This window comes from Athalia rosae, chromosome 7, assembly GCF_917208135.1.
Source record: "Athalia rosae chromosome 7, iyAthRosa1.1, whole genome shotgun sequence".
NCBI lineage: Eukaryota > Metazoa > Arthropoda > Insecta > Hymenoptera > Athaliidae > Athalia > Athalia rosae.
In genome coordinates, this window is record NC_064032.1 from 5,325,833 (window position 1) to 5,346,476 (window position 20,644).

The 20,644-nt window shown below is 41.7% G+C and overlaps 1 protein-coding gene across 1 annotated transcript in view; it reads left to right on the forward strand.

Moving 5' to 3' along the window:
* The first annotated feature begins 4,428 nt into the window (after nucleotides 1-4,428).
* LOC105685111 (GTP-binding protein Di-Ras2) overlaps nucleotides 4,429-20,644 on the forward strand; it is a 49,542-nt gene continuing 33,326 nt past the window's right edge. Inside the window, exon 1 of the mRNA XM_048657849.1 lies at nucleotides 4,429-4,746. The gene's annotated coding sequence lies outside the window, so the exon portion shown is untranslated. The remainder of the gene's footprint in view (nucleotides 4,747-20,644) is intronic.

Genomic DNA, 20,644 nt, shown 5'->3' on the forward strand with positions numbered 1-20,644 from the left:
TTTTCACTCATTTTTCGCAATACCTTACCGAAAAACGAACTGAGGTCGAAAAACATCTCGCGACATCCTTCTCCGTTCTCAAGCTCATTTTTGCCAGTTTTTCGGCTGCATAAAATACGTAACTAGGTATAAAGTAAATCGAATCTTCAAATTCTAGATGAATTTATAATCAACATCAAAGGGCGAGTGTAGTAAAGTAATTTCTACCTGCATCAAAAATTCCAAGAATATTACAGCAAAAAATCAAAAAATCGAATCAAAAAAGTATTGCGATCCGTACAGTAATTATTTTTTTCGATGCAAATCCGAATTCGAAAAATGAAATTCTAAAGCGGCGGCTAAATTCTTCCTCTTCCGCCTAGGTCGAGAACTCAATTTTGGACTTACAATAATTGTTCGGGCGCTCGACCGCCGATTCCATGGAACATACAAACCGCATATCTAGATATACCGTGGGGTCGGTTTGTCGTCGGAAACTTTCTACTTATTTATTTATACGTCTTTGATTTTGCGGGTATTTTCACGCTCGTCCGACCGTGAAAGTGGTCCGCCTCCAATAATTTTCCCTTGAAAATATCTCGTCGCTTCGTAGAAAGCAGCAGCAACAGCAACGGCAACACCAACGGCAACGGCAACGGCAACGGCAAGTTTCTATTCACCTTCCCGTCTTCCTTAACGCGGGTGAAAATCAACCAAGTGTGACCCGCCGCCGCTCGCTCGCTCGAAGGATGCTCGAGGAAAAAGACGACGCGGAATACAAAGAAGAGGAGAGAGGGGAAACTATACGGTGAGGAAAAAGGGGGAGTCCGGGGGCATCGCTGTGTACGGAAAATGGACGCGTCATTCACCCCGAGGTCGGAGGGCGAATCGTTTCAGCGACCTCCTGAAACCCTGAGGGTGAACAAGGCCGCCGTCTACGGTATACCCACGCTTTTTTTCCGCTAGCGCGTCTCATGAACCGAATCGGTTGTGTTATTCCCTTCGGTTTTTTCCGTCGCGCTTCGCATCGGACGGGGAAAACTCATAATTTTCCACGATTTTAATTCGATCCGGATCGCGCGACTCGCGCGCCAATCGCGGAAGCCCCGGCGATTTATTTCGCGTTATATAGCCGGCGTTTCGCGTCAAATCGGCCCGCCCCACCCGTTTTAACGACGTTTCGTTTCTTTTTTTTTTCTTTTTTTTTTTGTTTCGTTTTTGCCTCTCGCGTTCCGTTATTTAATTATCGCTAATTTCTTCCCTTTTAATTCTTCGTTTACCGCGTTTCCACGGGGCTGCTGAGAAAAAAACAAAAAAAAGAATTTGGAAACAAACTTCGCACTCGAGCCGAAGAAAATACGAGGCGAAAAATAAACGTGGGAAAACAAAGTGAGGCAAGAATCAGCGAGCGTACGGATCGAATTACCCATTCCGAGTCGAGATCTAGTTTATTTTATACATTCGACATATAGACTGTATTATAACGCGATCGGAAATAAAGCTTGCGAAAAAGAAACGAGAGAAAATCACGGAAAAGAATCAAGATCGTAATACAAGCAGGCGCCATTTTGTTTCTGATACCGACTGTTTTTTTTTTGTTTCTCTGTAAAAAATTTTTCTTCTCATTTATATTCCAAAGAATTAATCGAGTGTACGTATTTATTTTCTCAAAAAATTTCGAATCAACGAGGACAACCTTGTATGTGACATTTATATCATGGTCCATTTAAAATCTGCGCCGATTCGGGCTGTTAAACCAAATTTAAGGGATATAAAAAAAAAAATGAAAATGAAAATTTTAAGGGGCCGTTATCCGAATTATTATACTTATTATTTTATGGCGTTATAATACTAAACGTCGAATGGGATCAGTGTACAGCTAATTGCTGTGTAAAATTCGTTCGCGAAGATAAAATAAATCCTTAAGAACGCAAGAAAAGCGGAAAGAGGAGAGGGGGGGGGGGGGCGGAGGGGGAAAGTAATGAAAGAATGGACCAATAAACTTTTTTTTTTTTTTCTTAGCTCAGTCGAAGCGCCTAATTTCCATTGCGATTTCAGGGTGGTGGTGGTGGCGGTGAGTCGGTATTACGGTATAAATAGGTGGTTAATCTCTTTTCCCGGATTGCAGCGGTCATCAGGGTGGGTATATAAGAGTTCCGTGGGCGTGTGAAAAAAAGTAATGGAAAAGAAGGCGGAATATAGATGGGAAAGAGGAACCAGAGTGAGTTTCGGAAGAATCGAGGTGAAACGGGCGTAATAATAATAATAATAATAATAGACGTCACGTGCTGCGAGGGCGAGCGCGATTAAAACGGCGACTAAAACTACGGGGAACAAGGAGTACTACCACCACTACTACTACTACTACTACTACTGCCGCTACCGCTACTAGGTACTCACCTTTTCGTAGATTATCACCAGGGTGATAAAGCGATTCGGCGACAGCGACCGTTTTCTCTACTCAACGGTCTTTCGGACTCGCCGCGGCTACACCGGGAGGCTTTGAGGACGCACGAACTTCGTAATAAACCGGGAGTGCTTTCTACCCGCTGACATAACCGACAGGTATGGGGAGCGTAATCTCAGTTAACCGAACGAACTTGACCCCCGATGTGTAACATTCGAAAAAACATGTTCGCCAACGCGATTCTCCCCCGTACGCCAATGTTTGCCATGTCTTTATATTTTAGTTTGCCCCTTTCAACTTGGAGAGTCGTCCGTTTTCGAAAATTGGGGGGGGGGGGGGGCAACGTTGCCAATTTAGCCCCCCACCCCCCACCCCCCTCAAATTGTCGGAAACGGATGACTCTCCAAGTTGAAAGGGGCAAACTAAAATATAAAGACATGGCAAACAAAGGACAATCGCGATGGCAAACATGTTTTTTTCAATGTTATATACATACATATATCATGTTTGCAATCAATCGCAACTATTTTCTCATCGATTGCGCTCCGTTCGCCAATGTTTGCCACATCCTTATTCTAGTTTGCCCCTTTTCAATTAATTTTTCTTTTTACTAATTCATGATTTTTAATTATGATTATCGATTGTTATCATAACAATGATGCTCCGGCATTTTAAGATGTTATAATATAATTTTTTTTAACCTTTTCACCTTTTCAAAATGGAAATAGTGAACGAATATGACCGGGGGAGCGTGAAAGGGCAACAACGAAATACATAGATAAAAACATATTTCGATATTTTATTGTTAGCCAATTTCGTGGAAATGATTTTTCAGAAAGAATAACTTTCAAACTAAAAAGGGACAAACGAAAATAAGGATGCGGCAAACATTGGCAAACAAAGGACAATCGCTGGTGAAACAAAAATTTTCACTAGGCAAATTTTGGGGGGTCAAATTAGGAAGCTGCCCCCCCCCCCCCCCCCCAATTTTCGAAAACGGACAACTTTTCCAATAAGAAAAGTCAAACTAAAATATAAAGATATGGCAAACATAACTGGCGAACGGAGGACAATCGATGGCAAAAGATGTTTGTGATTTGTCAAATGTTGGGGGGCCGAATTGGCGAAGCCCCCCGCCATGTTTAAAAACGTATAACTCTCAAGGTTGAAAGGGGCAAACGAAGATAAACATGAGGCAAACATTTCTTGCTCAATGCTACGTTCACTCCGGTTAATCTGTTGCTATATCTCCAAGGTTAAGGTTATACTCTTCAATATTCTCCGTATCTCCGTAAAACCGAACGGCTATTTCGAGACTCATTTTTCACTCGTTACGCGGCGATCCGCATGCAAATTTCTAGGTTAGGTTAGAAGCTCCGCTCAATTCGGCGCTCAACGAATTTTGTAATCGATTTCACCTGAATTTCCCTCATGTACGACGTGCCACGAGTTACGTCGAGCGAGTCACGTGCTCCGAGCTTTTTTCGGGACGAGGCGGAATAAACAATAAAATATAAATAAAGTACAAAGACGAACGAAGATCCGGCTCGGCTGAATCTTTCCGGAAATTGAAACCAAACACCGTCGCTCAGTATCGAGATCATTCGTCCAGCTGCAGGCGAACTTATTTCAAGGCCGCTTCCTTTTCGCTTCCAATTTCACCAGTTTCGATCGTCAGCCGCCGATTTTTTTCGTGCCCAATTCCGAGGGCGCCATGTTCTGAAAATCGAACATAACCTAATGTAGATTAAGCGAAAATTCAACGGTGTGTCGAGACAAACCTGGATCATAGGATCCTCAACGGATTCCCTTAGTTTGCGCTGAAATTTTATGTCCTGAAAACGCGACACTGAATTTTCCGAAATCGCCAAAATTCAGAAAATTCGCGTCGTCCTAGACGAAAAAGACCTCGACGGATCGTTTTCCCTTCTAGATCCCTACGACGCGATTCCATCCGTGATCTCCGTCGTTCGCAGAATATGCGCAGAATCTATAGCGCGCGTGTCCTATCGGCGATATCAACACGGTGGAGCAACACCCTGTTCAAAAACGTTCGGACGCCGCGGCACCGCGTCGAGTTCGGAGCGTCGCGACGCTCTGAATTCGAATCAGTATCGCCCTGACCACGCGCCGCGACGCGAACGCGCTCCGTAAAGTGCGGTACCTACGTCCTCGGCTGTGCTCGTATTCCGCGTTTGTCGAAACGTTTGTTTTAATTTTTTCGTTTTTCTCTTCCCCACGTCATCCCCGCACGAAAATCGCGCCCTCCGCCTACCTCGGCGCGGAGAACCACGGATGAAACTAGGAAAACGTCGGAGCGAAAACAAAAGAATAACGGAATTGTTCGAGGCCACGTAAAGGTAAGGGAACGCCGATCGGGGCCCGTCGGAGGACCATAACCTCCGATATCTTCGCCCCCCCCTCTCCCCCCCGCGCTATTTTGGCGCAAACTTTTCTATCCTTTCCAAAATATTCGTTTCTACGTCCGAAACGAGTCACCGTCGATTCGACCACTGTTGTCGCCGTTACTCTCGTTCGATTACATTTTTCGTCCGCTCCGCGGTCCTCTGCGGTCCCACGAGGCGACGACAATAATTAACTAATTACCGATTCTCAACGTTCTCCGGTTTCTCTCCGCCGCGGCCGATCGAAGAAGTCTATTAGATTTCCGTCGCGCTGATCGATGATGAAAGAAAAAAAGAAAAGAAAACTTCTTTGCCTCGAATAAATTGATAAGCCCATTCGATTCGCGGCAACTCGGCTGCCAGGGGGTGATTTATTTCAACCGCTGCACGTGCGTACGCCGCACAGAAAAGTTATCGGGATCGTTGTAATTATTTTTCTATCACGTCAATTAAAAAGTTGCTCGATTAATTGGGGGGGAGGGGGGGGGGGGAATTTTGTCCCCCGGGACGCGTGGCGTAGCGAAATTTTGCTAGTAACGACACCGGATCTGATTGATTATTCCTCTGCTCTTCAATCGGAGTGAGAGATTGGAAAGAAACAAAAACGCATCGCAAACGCAATTGAGAGGCAGTGGGATCGGAGCGATATTCGCCGAGTTATCTCGTGTGTGCGGATACGTCGGAATCGAGAAGGGAATTTTTTGCCGCACACGCGAGCGAACGGCGCGACGAAAAACTCGTGCGTTTTTCAAAATCGAACAGTTTTTCAGGCCCCGGAATTTTCGTTCCCGTGCAGGCGGTATACACGGGGCGAGACAGAGATATGGACGGAACTGGTCCGACGCCGATGATTAATGGAGCCTACGAGAAGGTGACGCTATTTTTTTCTCTCTCTCATATAGAAATTGATTATTGAATCCTCACCGCGGGGAAGGACGACGTTTTCCTCCCTACTTTTTCTTTTTTTTTTTTTTTTTTTTACCCGCGTCTAAAAGTCGCCGCGTTATTTCTCATCCGCGTCGAGATGCGGGTTATTCGTGTGTACCGCGCAATATCCGTTATTGCAGTTCGTTACGAAATGATTTTTCAAAAAAAGGTTGTTTTTTTCTGCGACCTGCGAGCAATGAGCGCTAATTACGACGTAGAGAGAGGGGTGGTGCGGTCGCACGGCGGTGAAAATGAAAATTAACCTCGAAATTTCGCGTATCAGAGAGAGTTGCGGGGGAAACCTGCGGCTGTTTTCCGAGTAGAGATACTCGATGAATTCGAGAGAGGAGCGGGTAATTCGGCCCTCTCCGTTTTTGCCGCCCTCTTAACCGCGATGACGAGGGATTATTAATGCTCCCCAATTTCGAGGTAGGATACGATTTCTCTTCCTACGTGAGATTTGAACGTGTCGAACGATGTTACCTGGAAATTTGTTTCCCTCGGTTCGTATCTCGAAGCCAGCAGACGTTGGTGGTCTTATAATTTAAGGATTGATAGAAAGCGAGTTGTTCCATTGTACGAAGGATTTTGACGGGTCTCATATTCAGAGGACTTTGATTCATGGCGTCAGGGTGGCGCAGGAAAATTACTGATTTTTAGTTTTCGCGTGTCCCGAGGAAGTATAGACCGAGTCTAACACGTTTCGAGAACACCCTCCAAAGATCGCTCGAGATTTTAGAAACAATTTCCAGAATCGTCAAAAATTGATTTCTTTTTTTTAATATCTGTTTTTTTTTTTAATCTTTTTCTTCGTGCTCGGAGAAAAAAAATCTTTCTCAGATCGCTCGAGATTTTAGAAACAATTTCCAAAATCGTCAGAAATTGATTTCTTTTTTTTTTTTAAACTGTTTTTTAAATCTTTTTTTTCGTACTCCATGAAAAAAATATCCTAGGGGCCGCTGGAGATTTTTTGAACTTTCCAAAATCGTTGAAAATTGAATTTTTTTTTGATTCAATCTGTTTTTTGTGTTTGAACAAAAAAATCTTCTGGAAAGCGCTCGAGATTTTAGAATATTTGCGAATCGTCAAAAATTGTATTTTCTTTTTTTTTTTAATTTTTTTTTCTCGTGCTCGAAGAATAAGAAAACTTCTAGCAATCGTTCGAGATTTTTTTCTAATTTCCAAAATCGTTAGAAATTGATTTATTTTTTTTATCAAATCTTTTTTATCCTTATACTCTGTTGTATTTCAGATTCAAAATGACATAAATTCTGAAAATCCAAGGTCGATATTTTAGTTTCTAAAAGTCGCCGAAAATTTTTTCGAGCTTTGAATCTCGAGGAGCTTTCAGTTTATTTCGTCTCGAAGTCGATATACCGTACGAACTCCTTGAACAAAAAAAAAAAAACAAAATGAAACACGGTGCCGGAGCTAACAATTTAATTACACGAACGATATATTGCGATATTCATTATAATTTCCGATCAGCGATCCTCATCGGATATTTTATTATATACCCGTCATAATTATCCCTCCCCGCCGTCGCCTTATTTCCCAAAAACCCGATCAATCAAATCACCGAACGATCATCAAACGCAATAACGACGTTCTTATCTCGCCCGTCTGGCTTAGCCTTTAATTGCGCCAAAAATTTACGCGTCGTATCGCAGGATACCGAACAATATTCGATATTTATAGGTTACATAATAGATTCAACTCGGATGTGATTAATTCCGCTTTTTTTGAAATTCTATTTCTGGCGGAATTTATTCATGGAACATATCGCATTGAAATTCTACAAGTATTTTTCTTTTTTATTTCGTTTTTTTTTCATCATTTTTTTCAACTTTTCTTTCGCTTATTCAATTTTTGGACGGGCAATCACTCTTCCTCCCAACACGTCAATGGTTGACTTATATTTTGCAAGAAAAATGAAAAAAAAAAAATTTCTGTTCTTAAAATAGAAAGAAACGAATGTACAAAAAACTTGTTTTCCTAAGCGAAGAATGTTCGTGATCGTTATGTGAATGGTATTTTCTAGAATTTTCCCTCAGAAAAAGAAAAAAAAAAAAAATCGATGGCGCACGTCGTTGCGTTCCAAGTTTTTCAGTATTTTCGAAAATCTTAAACTTCCAAAACGGTTAGACTCCAAAATTTTGAAAAAAAAAAAAAAAAATCACTCAAGTGTTCCTATATGTAAGCAAATAAGGCTTGCCGAAAAAAATCGCTCGAAAAACCGAAGAGGGTTGATATTTTTTTGTTCTGTTTCTCGAATATCGGCGTGCGGAATCCCCCCGATATGTATTCATATACATATATATATAAGTATATACACGTGTATCATAAAAGAAAGGGGAATTCCCCCCCCCCCCCCCCTCCTTCGCGCCCCGGAAGAGGATAAGGAAAAGGAAGTACGGCGAAAACGGGACGAACGGAAGAGCAATAAATTCATCATGCTTTGCGAGGCTTAAAGGCAATATAAAGGGCAACAACAACGGGCGCGGAGGTAAAGAAAGAGGAAAACTAACTCCTTTTGCGCGGCTACGATATTATACAGATATACAGGGGACTGAAAAAATGTATATAATAATACAGCTGCAGCAGCGAAATTAAAAGAATATTCGAATATTCGCGTAGAACGGAGATAAAAACGGCGAAACGGTGGGACAAGGAAAAAAAAAAGAGGAAAATCTAAGGAGCCGAAAAGACGAGACACGCTTCGTTATCCCCCCAAACCTCCACGTCGCCGGCTTCTTTTCCAATAATAATAACAACAACACCAATAACAACAACAACAATAATAATAATAATAAGAAGAAGAAGAAGAAGAACGAAAGTCGGAGACTCGTCCACGAAACGCCGACGGGCAGTTTTCTCGTTCGGAAATTCGAAGGGGACGTTGATTCGGCTTCGTTTTATATACATAAATTCTAATTCTAATTTTTGAGAAACTTCCAAATCGTCGTGCAGGCGAATATAACAGGCGAAACTGGCGCACACTTATACGGATGGGAAACTCGCGCGACGAGTGCACTCTCGTTGCGCAACCCGTTCCGAATGCGCGGGGTAATAAAAAAAGGTCGGGCGTCGAGGGGGGCGAGGAGCGAAGCGCGATATGAAAATTATAACGAAGCGTCTGAGTCTCGTACCTGTACCACATAGCTGAGGAAAAGCAGGACGAGAACGAGGAGGAGGTCGGAGGGGGGGGGGGGGGGGGGGGGGGGGAGGAGGTCGGCCGGGTATCCGAGGAAAGGCGAGGACGTGCATAATAATATTGCATCGCTGAAAATCGCGTTTAATATTTCATTCCGCTAGCAGCACGCGCGCTTACTCTGCAATGGTTTTTCCGTATACCCGCGTGCGATAAATATGAAAAATATCCCCGATGCGCTGAAAACACACGCTACTCCCTACTCCCCCCCCCCCCCAACACCCCTTCGTCCGGGGGCGAAAAAGAGAACGAAACTTTTCCAGGATTCCCCCCCCCCCCTCCCACCCCAACAACCCTAACCCCCAATTACCCGGACCTTTGATATTTCGGCGCGATATCTCACGTTCGCAGACCGTAATTCCGAGTGTATCGCGAGGTGCCGGGGGCGGGGGAAGGGGAGGGGGGGCGAAATATTTAATGGCGATAAAAAAATTTGCGAGAAAACAACAAAAAAAAAGGTTTGGGGGGGGGATGGGGGATGGGGGTGGAGATTACAGCGCCGCCGGAGTACATTACAGAGGTGCAGGGGAGCGCGAGTTGAGGGCAGACACCGTGAGGGGGTTAAAACAAAAGGGAAAAGGCTAAACAAAGAGCGGAAATAAAAGGAGAGTGAACAAAAAAGAGAAAAACCAAAAAACTAAAAAAAAAAATCAAATAATGGTTGGTATACGGAGAGAAGAGAGATAGGGAGAGAGAGAGAGTGCTAGAGTGCGGCGGCGCCCGCGGTCGGGTGTGTGGAACAAAGACTTATTTGATGAGCGATTTTTTTTTCTTCGAGCCATGAATAACACCTGACGTAACCTAACCTCACCCGCGCACCGCCCGGGGGGTAATGCGTGCCGTCCGCACACACGCGTCGCGGTTTCGCGAATCGCTTTCAGTTATTTATTTATTTTTTTTCTTTCTTTCTTTCATTTTTTTTCTAATCTCAAAGTTCGCTTATTACGATACGACGATCGCGTGGCTCGGACCCGAGCGCCCGTCGTTACAGGTTAGGTTTTTTTTTTCCTGAACGAGGCGAAGTTGGCTCGCGACGCTGCCAGGGTGACGGAAAAGTAACGGACGCGGCGAAAGTTGAGACAGATTTTTAAGGGGGCGGTTGCCCCCGTTTTCTTCCCGAGAGTTTTTTTTTGTTTTTTTGGTTTTCGGTTCGAAGATTTCGATTCGGCAATGATTCTATGATACGGATATACAACGGACGGGCGGCGAATCGCTCGAAAATCACCCCGTATACACGTGCGCGAATTTCATTCCACGTGTATTGAGGTTAGGTATGTACAACACGTACGTACAGCTAAACTCGACCGAACTTAACTCACCCTTATCTCCTCCTCCTCCTCCTCCTCCTCCTCTTTCCTTTTCCCTTCCTCCGGGTGGTTTCTCTATTGATCGATGAAGTATGTTCGCCTAGCTAAAGAATCTATACACACGGAGCTTTAGCTTCTCTCGTTCTCTCGCTTTTGTTATTTCTCATCCCACTTTTTACCGTCTCCCATTTTTTCTGTTCCTCTACTTTCTCTCTCTCTCTCTCTCTCTCTCTTCGCTTCTTTTTTCCCTCTATTCATTTTAGATTTTTACGATCGCGTTATGGTTTCTCGTTGTAAGAAAATCGCCTCTTCTGGCGAAATTAATGAGTAAATAAATAACAATAATAACAATGACAACAACGACCAAACGAACTCGCGCTCACCTTTCAGATGCAGGGAGAAGAGAGTACCGCGTCGGAGGGTTGAGTGAAAAGAAAGGAGAGAATGGAAAAGAATTCTGCAAGGAAATGAGAAAAAGATTAGGTCGTGCGAGCTGCTGGCTTTGTTTCTCATTAGAAAATAAGTTGTTTGAACGTCCTGCCGATGTCCTGTATGGATACGTATTTTTATGTAAGAAAAATAAGATTTTCAAACGTCGGTCTATCGGAAATATCAGTTCTCTCATCTACGAACGGAATTTTTCCAACCGTATGCGATAGACTGATTTAGAATTTAGAATACAAAAAAAATTTGAAAAATTTGACAACATTTTTTGATAGTTTCGTCGAAAAATTGGAAAAAACAAAATGAGAAAATATTATAAATTATATTTTAAACGCGAAACGCGTCGGTTTGTCGAAAAGTTATAAGAGGGCTTTTTTGTAAAGCGTTCAATTTTATACAAGAAAATGATTTGGTCTAGCCTTTTTGATGAACCATTGAAGAGTTATAAAATTCTAAACTCGAAAAAACAAGCTTTCTCATTTTAATCATACGGGAAATTGAAATTTATCATGCGGGATATCTTAATATTAATATTAATATTATGCGCTGTGGCTTTCACAGGATTTTTTTTTTCATCATTTCCAACAGTTGAAAAAAAATATCGACTATTTTTTTTATAATCAATCCAGTATATAATTCACATAATTTCTTCAAGAGTCGAAAGAAAATTTCGAGCGAATTTTAGAAGTCGAAATATCGAACCGAAAATATCGGAATCTCTGGCATTTTGAATATAGAATATAACAGAGTAACGAAAAAAAAGATTTGCAAAAAAAAGAAATCAATTTTTGACGATTTTGGAAATTTAAAAAAATTTAGAGCGATCCCCAGGTAGAAAGTTATCTTGGCAGAATAAGTTTCAGCCTAGCCGCTAGCCTCATTTAATATTGGCTTGCGAGGTTCGTACTGCGACATTGGCTTTAGGTTGCTGCTAGGTACAATTGCAGTTCAGGATTTCGAGATATGTTGCTTGGTTATTACCTTTGCATTGTACCTAGCCGCGACCTAAGTATACGTGATAGCTTTACTTTTGCGAAAAGTGGGGTTAGGCTTACAGTGACATATATGTATATGTTTAAAATGTTCAGTACACACGTGGTTCATCGATAAAAGTAGTATACGTACGCATCTCACGTATTTATCTTTTTCAATTTTATTTTATATGATTCGATTTATAAAGGTATATGGATGATACTAAGCAATAACGTCTTAGCCAACATTTTGAAAAAAATCGAATTATTATATGATGAACGTATCCAGTGAATGTTAAAATGATAAAATAACGTTAAAGACTCAAATTTGTATTTTTGTTGGTTAGGACGGTATTGGTTAATACCGTCATACACGTATAGATCTTCTATATGAACCATACAATTATATCGCAATTATAAATTTTCCATTGTTATATACGGTGTGTATCGATGCTATGCTAATTTGCGCGAAGCGAATGCGCAAGCGATGGGTATGTTACGCACGTTTTCTGTGTTTGTTTACTTCATATTCATATTTATATTGTGGATATTCTTCGTTGAACGTGATTAACGACCAAATTTAAACTGGTAAGTAAAAATAATATTCACTCTGTTATAATTACTAGTGGAGAAAAGTTTGATAGTTCATTATTCTTGACTTGTAATTCGTAACAATAATTTAGAGGTTAAGTTCAATGATTTCCGACCGGTCTGATTCATTTTTCCATGTGGTTCTTTCTTAAATGTTTTTGTAATTATTGTAATATTTTCATTTTTACAAAGTAACTGTAATTGATACAACTTCTGCGTTATGTCTTTTCTTTAGATATTTCGCTTTTGAAAGTGTCTATAAACTTTAAACAATTTTACTTTGACCTGCAGAAACTTTAACATCCCGGATAAATGCAGTCGAATCGAAAGTCTATGCCGCACTAGGAACAGTCTTTACCAATTCAAAAGATTGGGAAGGTTACAGAATAAATCGGACCAGAAAAGAGAAGATTGACGAAAAAAGTGATATAAGCGAATAAGACATTTTCTTCACAGTTTAAAAGTTTATTGCAGTTATATAATACCCATAATTTATTACTTGTTACTCCACCATAATATTCTTCAGTATATTTTGATAATAAACGTTAATAACATAAATGATAACTGTATAGTGGATTGTTAATACTGCAATTTATTTCACGTTTACCTCTAAAAATCCCGAAGCCTGCTACAACCTGAATTGATCATATTGGTACTAGCTAAATTACGAAGGTTGGCCCAAGATAAGTAATTCAACCTGCTGCTAGCTAAAATGAGCGTTACAAACCGAGCTTGCAGCAGTATAGTTAAGCTATGCCGCACCAAGATAAGAACTAGCATAACTAGATCGCGGTTAGCTTCTGCCAAGATTAAATTTCTACCTGGGTCTTTGAAACATTTTTTTCATTGAACACGAAACAAAAAAATTAAAAAAAAAAGAAATCAATTTTGGACGATTTTGGAAATTTTTAAAAATCTCGAGCGATCATGGAAAGATTTTTTTTATCGAGCACGGAACAAAAAAAAAATTACGGTGAAAAATAGATTTTCAAAAAATTCACTCTCTCGACGATTTTGGGAGATTCGTTTTAGAGCCAATCCGGAGAGAGGGCTCTTGAAACATATCGTTGAGCTAATAAATTTTCACCGGAGACGCAAAAAAAAACAAAACTGATCGTTTTATTTCGTGCCACCCTTCTCGTATACATTCGCGAATGTGTGCATGATAGGTTATACCTACACGCAAGTTTAACGACTCAGTTTGCTAAACCGATTTGTTTGTCTTTGAGTAAAAGGGTTCGACGGGTAGGTAGGTAGGTAGGTACCTTTACCCTTTATAACATCAGCGACCGCGCAAAGGCAACCTCTCAAACCCTATTCATTTATGATTCAATCAATTCGCCGTAATTCGCGCGAGATTAACCCCCGTAAACGCGAGGGGGGCTGGAGGGGGGCGAGGGGGGGGGGGTAAGAAAAACTAGACGGGGGGTGGGGGAACTTTCGAATACACCTACGTTTAAACGTCGGCCACGAGGCTGCACTGCGGATATTAATTAATTCGCGGAATCCCCAAAAAAAAATCTAACCTCACCTGATCGTCGACTTCGGCTGCGCAATTTTCCCACACCTCTCCAGATATTAGATCTAAAAACTTGAAAAGTTCTTACCACTTCGCACGCGTCTGGAACTTTCCATTTCCGACATTTTGGAAAAAAAAAACAAAATCGCGCCATTTTGTCGTTTTATACTCTTTCGAATTGAACGCGAAAAACTCGTTGATTCTGTATAAAGGAAGTGCTGCACTGACAATGAGAAAAAAAAAAATATTGCGAATCTTCGAATCGACTTTCAGGTCAGGTTTTCTAAGATCGTTCGTTTGTTTTCGTTTTTTTTCACCGTTATAGATATATCGTCGGTCTCAAGTCTAGATTTTTCGGAGCAGAGCAAACGGAGCTGCGGACCTTCCACTATCCGAAAGTTTTCCGGTCGAGAATCCGGCGAAATTAACATCCCGCTCGATCGAAGTGACCGAAAATTCCGTACGCGAGTCGTCTCCATTTCCTTCGTCGATTCCAAGTTTCGTTCCAAAGGTCAGTTAAAGCGCCTCAGGAATCCAGCCAGAGTTCAGACGATCGTGAGCACGTTTTTCGTTTTCTTTCTAGTTTATTTTCCGATTTCTATAGGCGAAATTTTTGGAATTCGAATACGAAGCGGCTCGTCGCCAAAAATCGAAATCTCGAGGACAGTAAAAACCACAGGATAAGGACTAGAAGAACCAGAAGCGACAATAACGACGGTTCCTTTGATTTTTCCGTTGCCATTTTTTCTGGCCTTGAACGGCGGTCGCCGTGTTTTGGCCATGTATCTCCTGGCGCGCTGTCCAAAATGGCGGCCATCTTGTGCCGATCTACTTACTCAAAACATGGCCGCCGCTCGTTCGAGGCCGCGAAAACTGTCAACAACAAAATAGCGAAGTATCGTCGCTTCTTCTGGTTCTACCAGTCCTAATTCTGTGATCGAACGGTGCAGATATTCATCTCCGAAAATGGAGCGAAAGCTTTGGGTTACGTGGATCGGCAGCGCTCTACCGACAGGATATTCAATTTTGGGTCTATATCAGGACCGCGTCGAGTCGGCTGATCCGTCTCGACCTCGTCCCCCGGTTCTTTCGGCTCTTTTTCTGCCTCCGGTGGGTACCAGGGCGGAATATTTGGAGGACGAATAAGGGCATCGGGGTGCGTTAAAGGACGGCTCGAGTATCGGGAGAGTAGGGGAGCCCCGGTGATTGGCCCTTTGTGAACGTCAGCGGCGACAGACTTTCGGTTGATAAAGTTATACAGCCCCCTCCGATACACCCTCCTACACCCGCGCACCTCAGCGAGGATTTCACCTGTCTGGAAAAGCACGAAATTAGGACGAGACTCCCCCCCCCCCCCCCCTCGTTTCTTTTTCTCCTTCTTCTTCTTCGTGTTCTTTTCTTCCTCCTCCTCGCCGATGGAGGATGATCGGGACGTTGGCTCCTCGGTCTCTCGGAATCCTAACCTTTAACCTTTCAGCGTTTACCTTTTACTGGCTTCCACATTTCGCTGCGCCCTTAGGAACGGCGCCTCTTTGCAAACTCGTCATATTCTAACCCGAACAACTCGTGCAGTAAGACCTTCCAGCCGAGCTTACACCGGGATGTATTCAAAGTTCCGAAACCCCCTTTACTTTACGCTTTACATCACCTACGTGTGTACTTACGTCACGCGCAGGCGTGTGTAGTTTGGGTTTTTTATAATTTCCGGGCTGACATTTTTTTCGTGGAAGTTGGAGGAATTCCGAGCGAACGTTGAACGTCTTCTTTTTCGCAACTCCAAAAACTTGGAGAATCAATTTTCGTTTTTCCGTTTCAATTTCCGTCTCTGTCTTTTTCATATGACGTTTTTTTTCAACTCCAAAAACTCGAAGGTATGAATGTTCATTTTTTTCCTTTAACTCCCATCTCTGTCTTTTCTACGACGTTTTTGTAAACTCCAAAAACTTGAGGTATTAATTTTTGTTCTTCCGTTTCAATTTCTGTCTCTGTCTTTTTCATATGACGTTTTTTGTCGACTCTAAAAACTTGAAGGTTTTCCATGACCCTTTTTCTCAACTCCAAAAACTCGAAGGTATCAATTTTCGTTTTCTTCTTTTTTAACTTCCGTCTCTGGTTTTCTATGACTCCAAAAACTCGAAGGTTTTCCATGACCCTTTTTCTCAAATCCAAAAACTCGAAGGTATGAATGTTCGTTTTTTTTCTTCAACTCCCATCTCTGTCTTTTCTACGACGTTTTTGTCAACTCCAAAAACTTGATGGTTTGCCATGACCCTTATTCTACACTCCAAAAACTTGAAGGTATGAATTTTCGTGTTCTTCTTTTTTAACTTCCGTCTCTGGTTTTCTATGACTCCAAAAACTCGAAGGTTTTCCATGACCCTTTTTCTCAAATCCAAAAACTCGAAAGTATGAATTTTCGTTTTCTTCTTTTTTAACTTCCGTCTCTGGTTTTCTATGACTCCAAAAACTTGATGGTTTGCCATGACCCTTTTTCTACACTCCAAAAACTCGAAGGTATCAATTTTCGTGTTTTTCTTTTTTAACTTCCGTCTCTGGTTTTCTTTTATGACGTTTTTTTTTTCGTTTTTTCCAATCGAAGCAATTCGGACCAGCCGATCGGCTTTTTTTTAATATGGTATTAGTTTCGCGTCCCGTATTTACCTACACATGTATAAAAATGTTGAGGAGGACGTGAAAACGTGTACAGGAAGAAAAAAAGTTGAAGATCAATGGAAGATGGTTGATATCCAGTCACCATAGCGATATCGTACCTATATGGGTTGTACATATGTACACCTATGTACCGAGCGGTACATGTACATACATACATCCTTTCATATATAAAAGTCTTTGATGTGCGGCGTCGCGACGCATCGATCATAAAACACACGAAGCGAAATGAAAAAAGGAGTAAATAAATAAATAGATAAAAATAACGGGGATCTCGAATATAACGAAAGAGGAGAAAACCCGAAAATACGTTGCACGAAATGGAAAGCTTATTATTTCACCGCCTTTTTTTTCGTTGCCGATTCGTCTTGGCAGTAAGTATAAATACGCTGTAGTGAACACTTTCTTTTGTTTTTCAGGGTGAAATTTCGCCGATAGCCGCGTTAAACTTCCCGACGTGTTTCATATTTATCGAAATTTCTTTCAAAGGGATCGAAAAGGACTTCGAAAACGTCATTCTGCATTGAAAGAGAAAAAGAAACTACAATTTCGAATAAATATTGACGTGGCAACAATTTATTATTTATTGAAAAATTCCAAATATTCACAATTCAAAAATAAAACTGAAATTCATATAGTTTTCGAGTTGACGTTCGACAACAGACGATCAAAAATTGTTTTTTTTTCTTCGTTACTTTTTCGGAGGGCACGTCGTTTTTTGTCCCGAATTGGTTTTTCTTTTTTTTTTTTTTTTTTTTTTTGCATTCTTCGGAGTCATTCGGATCCCATCGCCTCTGCTACGGCTTCAGAATCGAATGACATGCACACTATAATAATAATGATAACACAACAACAACAAAAATAACAACAACATTCAACCGGGTGGCTTTCGAAACTTTTTCTTCTTCACTAACTTTGGTTATTACAATTTTTTTCCTTTTCTAACCTCCAGTTCCTCAGATTCCAGAGCCCAAAAAAAAAAAAAAGAATGTTGTTGTTGTTGTTGTTGTGAACGATGAATTTCATCACGAGTACACGACGTCGTATATTCGACATTTGACGAAAAAAATTAATTTCCTCCGATTACAAAGAAGCGGGGAAAGAACCTTTGGTTTGCCCGGTATTCGTTCGTGGAGAAAAATGGCGTCTTTTTTTTTCCGTACACCCCGTACTAACGTAGTCGAGTCGTGCGTAGAAAAAGAGCTATTTGAAATGCGCTTCGTTACGTGAACCCGAGACGTTTTTATTCAGATAAAGTGGAGCGTTAACGGAAGAAATCCTTGAATCTAGCGAAGTGTTAACTCCGAGTTCGCGAGTGAGAAACTTATAGATATATATATGTATCTATATACAGCTATATCCGTACGCATCGGGCGTCGAGAGCGGAACTTTTAGAATGGGGTGAAAAGGGAGGAAGATAAAATGGAATAAAATCGAGGAAGGAAGGAAGAGAGGAAGGAGAGCAAGGAATTTATTCGCTATTCCATTCCTTTTAGGCGGGACTGATTGATTCCCCTCGTACACTGCAACGCCACGCGCGCGGACCGTGTATGAGAGAAAAAAAAAGGAAAAAAAAAAAGAAAAAAAAAAGAAAAAAAGGTTGACGCCGATACGCGAAACCGATAATAAAATTTATCGTACATACGTAACGTAGCTGTAGACGCTCTGCATGTCTCGCTGAGATAACATCGGCCACGTGACGCGAATTACACGCCAAAAAACTGTAACATTTTTCATCTTCTTTCTCATCGCCGGAAGTACATTGTACGATACGCGAGCGCTCTTCTTTGCCGACAGCGCGAGTCTTTTTTTTGTTTCTTTCTTTCCGCTCGTTTTCGCTCCAGTCGAAACTCGAAAAAATGGAAGAACGATAAACCGGCGACGACTAGCCGATCAGGTCAGTTTTGAGGTTAATCCCGAAAACTCCTTAAAAATCCGCGCACGAAAAATCGTTGGGACCGAAGTAAGGATAAAACGGGGTATCAATGGCGGCGTATAAACGTGGAAAGGAGAGTTTGATGTGTGAGTAACTTTGTTAATAAACTGGCAATTGTCTCAGTGAACCGAACTGCGGTGGTAGCTTCTTCTCGTTAATTTTCACTCCGCACGAAGTAGGTACGTAGGTATGGTACGTGGGTACGTACGTCTCCCGCAAAACCTAACCTACAATAATCTTCAGAATTTCGAACAATGCGACGCGTTCGCCGCTTTGTTACGCGGTCTTACCGGGAGGCCGAGCCCCCTCTCGACTCGGGAATCGTTCCAACCTTAGCCACGTTTATTTCGTCGGAAAATATCTCGACCGTCTCGCAACGATTTCCAAGTATTTTAAAACCTCCCCAAAATCAATGGCGCGTCCTCGGAATGCCTTCATCCAATCTCGCCGTATTAAAATTCGAGCGCAACTTTCGCGGAATCCGTTACCCTGATCGCCTCTATTTTCTACCTCGAATTTCCCGAGAAACTGAGGACGGAGTCGCCGACTACTTTTCCCAAAGATTTTCCCGGAACTCCGAGGCGTGACGGTTTCGTTCGTGACTTCGGAGAAGAAGGAGGAAAAAAAGCCTCGAATTTTGCCCGATCGGCTCGTTTATCGACGACGAATATCCGGTTAGGTTTCGCCGGGGCTCCTGTAACTTTCGAGTGGAAATTTCGCTCGGAGGCATCGATATTATACAAGTTAGTCGGCGTTCGCTATTAGATCAAACTTCCGGAGGAAACTCTATAGCATGGTTTGTGCAAGCGGAAGAGGCTGAAGGACGACGAAGGTCATCGGAAGGCCTTGGATCGTGGAGAACCACACGGGAAAGGCGTCCCGATGCGACGGTCTTTCGGGCGGAGGTTGCCAAAGGAGGTTAGGTTCGGTAAAATGACAGGAATCATTCGAATCTCCGGTTTGGGAGTGGGAATCCTTTTTTCTTTTTTTTTTTTCTGGCGCCGTCTAGATTCTGTTTCGGGAATGTATTTTTGCGGTGTTCGCGTGCCGGAATTTCATTATAAGATACGCGAGGATTATATTTCCGTCCCTTCGCTTTAATTCACGTCCAACAATGGGCCGCGAAGGGTTTCCGCCTCTCGCCCTCTTGAATAAGGTTCCCTCTTTATTCGCGATAAATTGAATAATCAAGATTCTTAAAAAAAACTGGAAACCTCGTCGCGCCGAAACCGAGGCGATAAGCGGTCCTCGAATACGTATATTTTTTTTCATTTTTTTTTTTTTTTTACTCTCCTCCTCCGAGATTGAAAAAGAGATTTTGAGGTTATACGATTTTGCCGCGGCTTATTACACCGGCACAAAGAGAAAAAAAAAAAAAAAAATATGGTCGACTGTACATTTGAATAGACCTACCTCGGCTTACGTACGTCGATGCGCTGAATCCGAATTTTTGGTCGGTTTAGCCCGCACAACCCTGAAATTTGGAGTGAATTGCAAAAAAAACAAAACAAAAACGCCAAAAATGGTTGAAACTCGCGAACAATTGCAATTATGCAAACGGAAACAAAATTTTTGATCCAGATCAAGTATTTTTCTCACGTATTTCGATACGCTGAATCCGAATCCGAGTATCGGTAAATTCGATCTAGATTAAGGCATTTTATTTTTCGTTTGCGTAATTGTAATCTTTCGCGATTTTTGGCGATTTTTTGCAATTTACTTTAATTTTGGAAGCTTGACGAGCTTGATAATCCTCACATTCGGATTCAATCCATCGAAATACATATAAGGGGTGTCTACTAATTACGTGAGCTCATAATGGGGGAGGGAGGGGGGCAATGAGATCTCATTTAAACAGAGGGGGCAGAATCGAAAATTTCACGTCAACTTTCCAAAAATATAGAGAGTGATGCTTTTATCTGTTTTTGCTTTCAATTCCATAAAATTCAACTAAACTTGTCACAGTCAGGAAATAAATACAAAAATAAAGTTGTATTATTTTCCTGATTTATAAAAAGAAATTTAGTCTTCGAATAATCATAGCACGAATCTCACTTAGGGGAGGGAGGTGTCTAAGTTGTACAAAAAACAACTCACGTAATTAATTGATTTCACCTAACCTAACCCTAAGTGAGTCCAGTAAAACGTACGTACAAACCACTTTTTTTCTTCAAGCGTCAATAATATCGTCAGCACGATCTCTATAACCTCAAATGCGCGTTTATCTCGGTTACAATAAAACGGACGGGATTCTAATCCCGAGAAAAGACCTTGAAA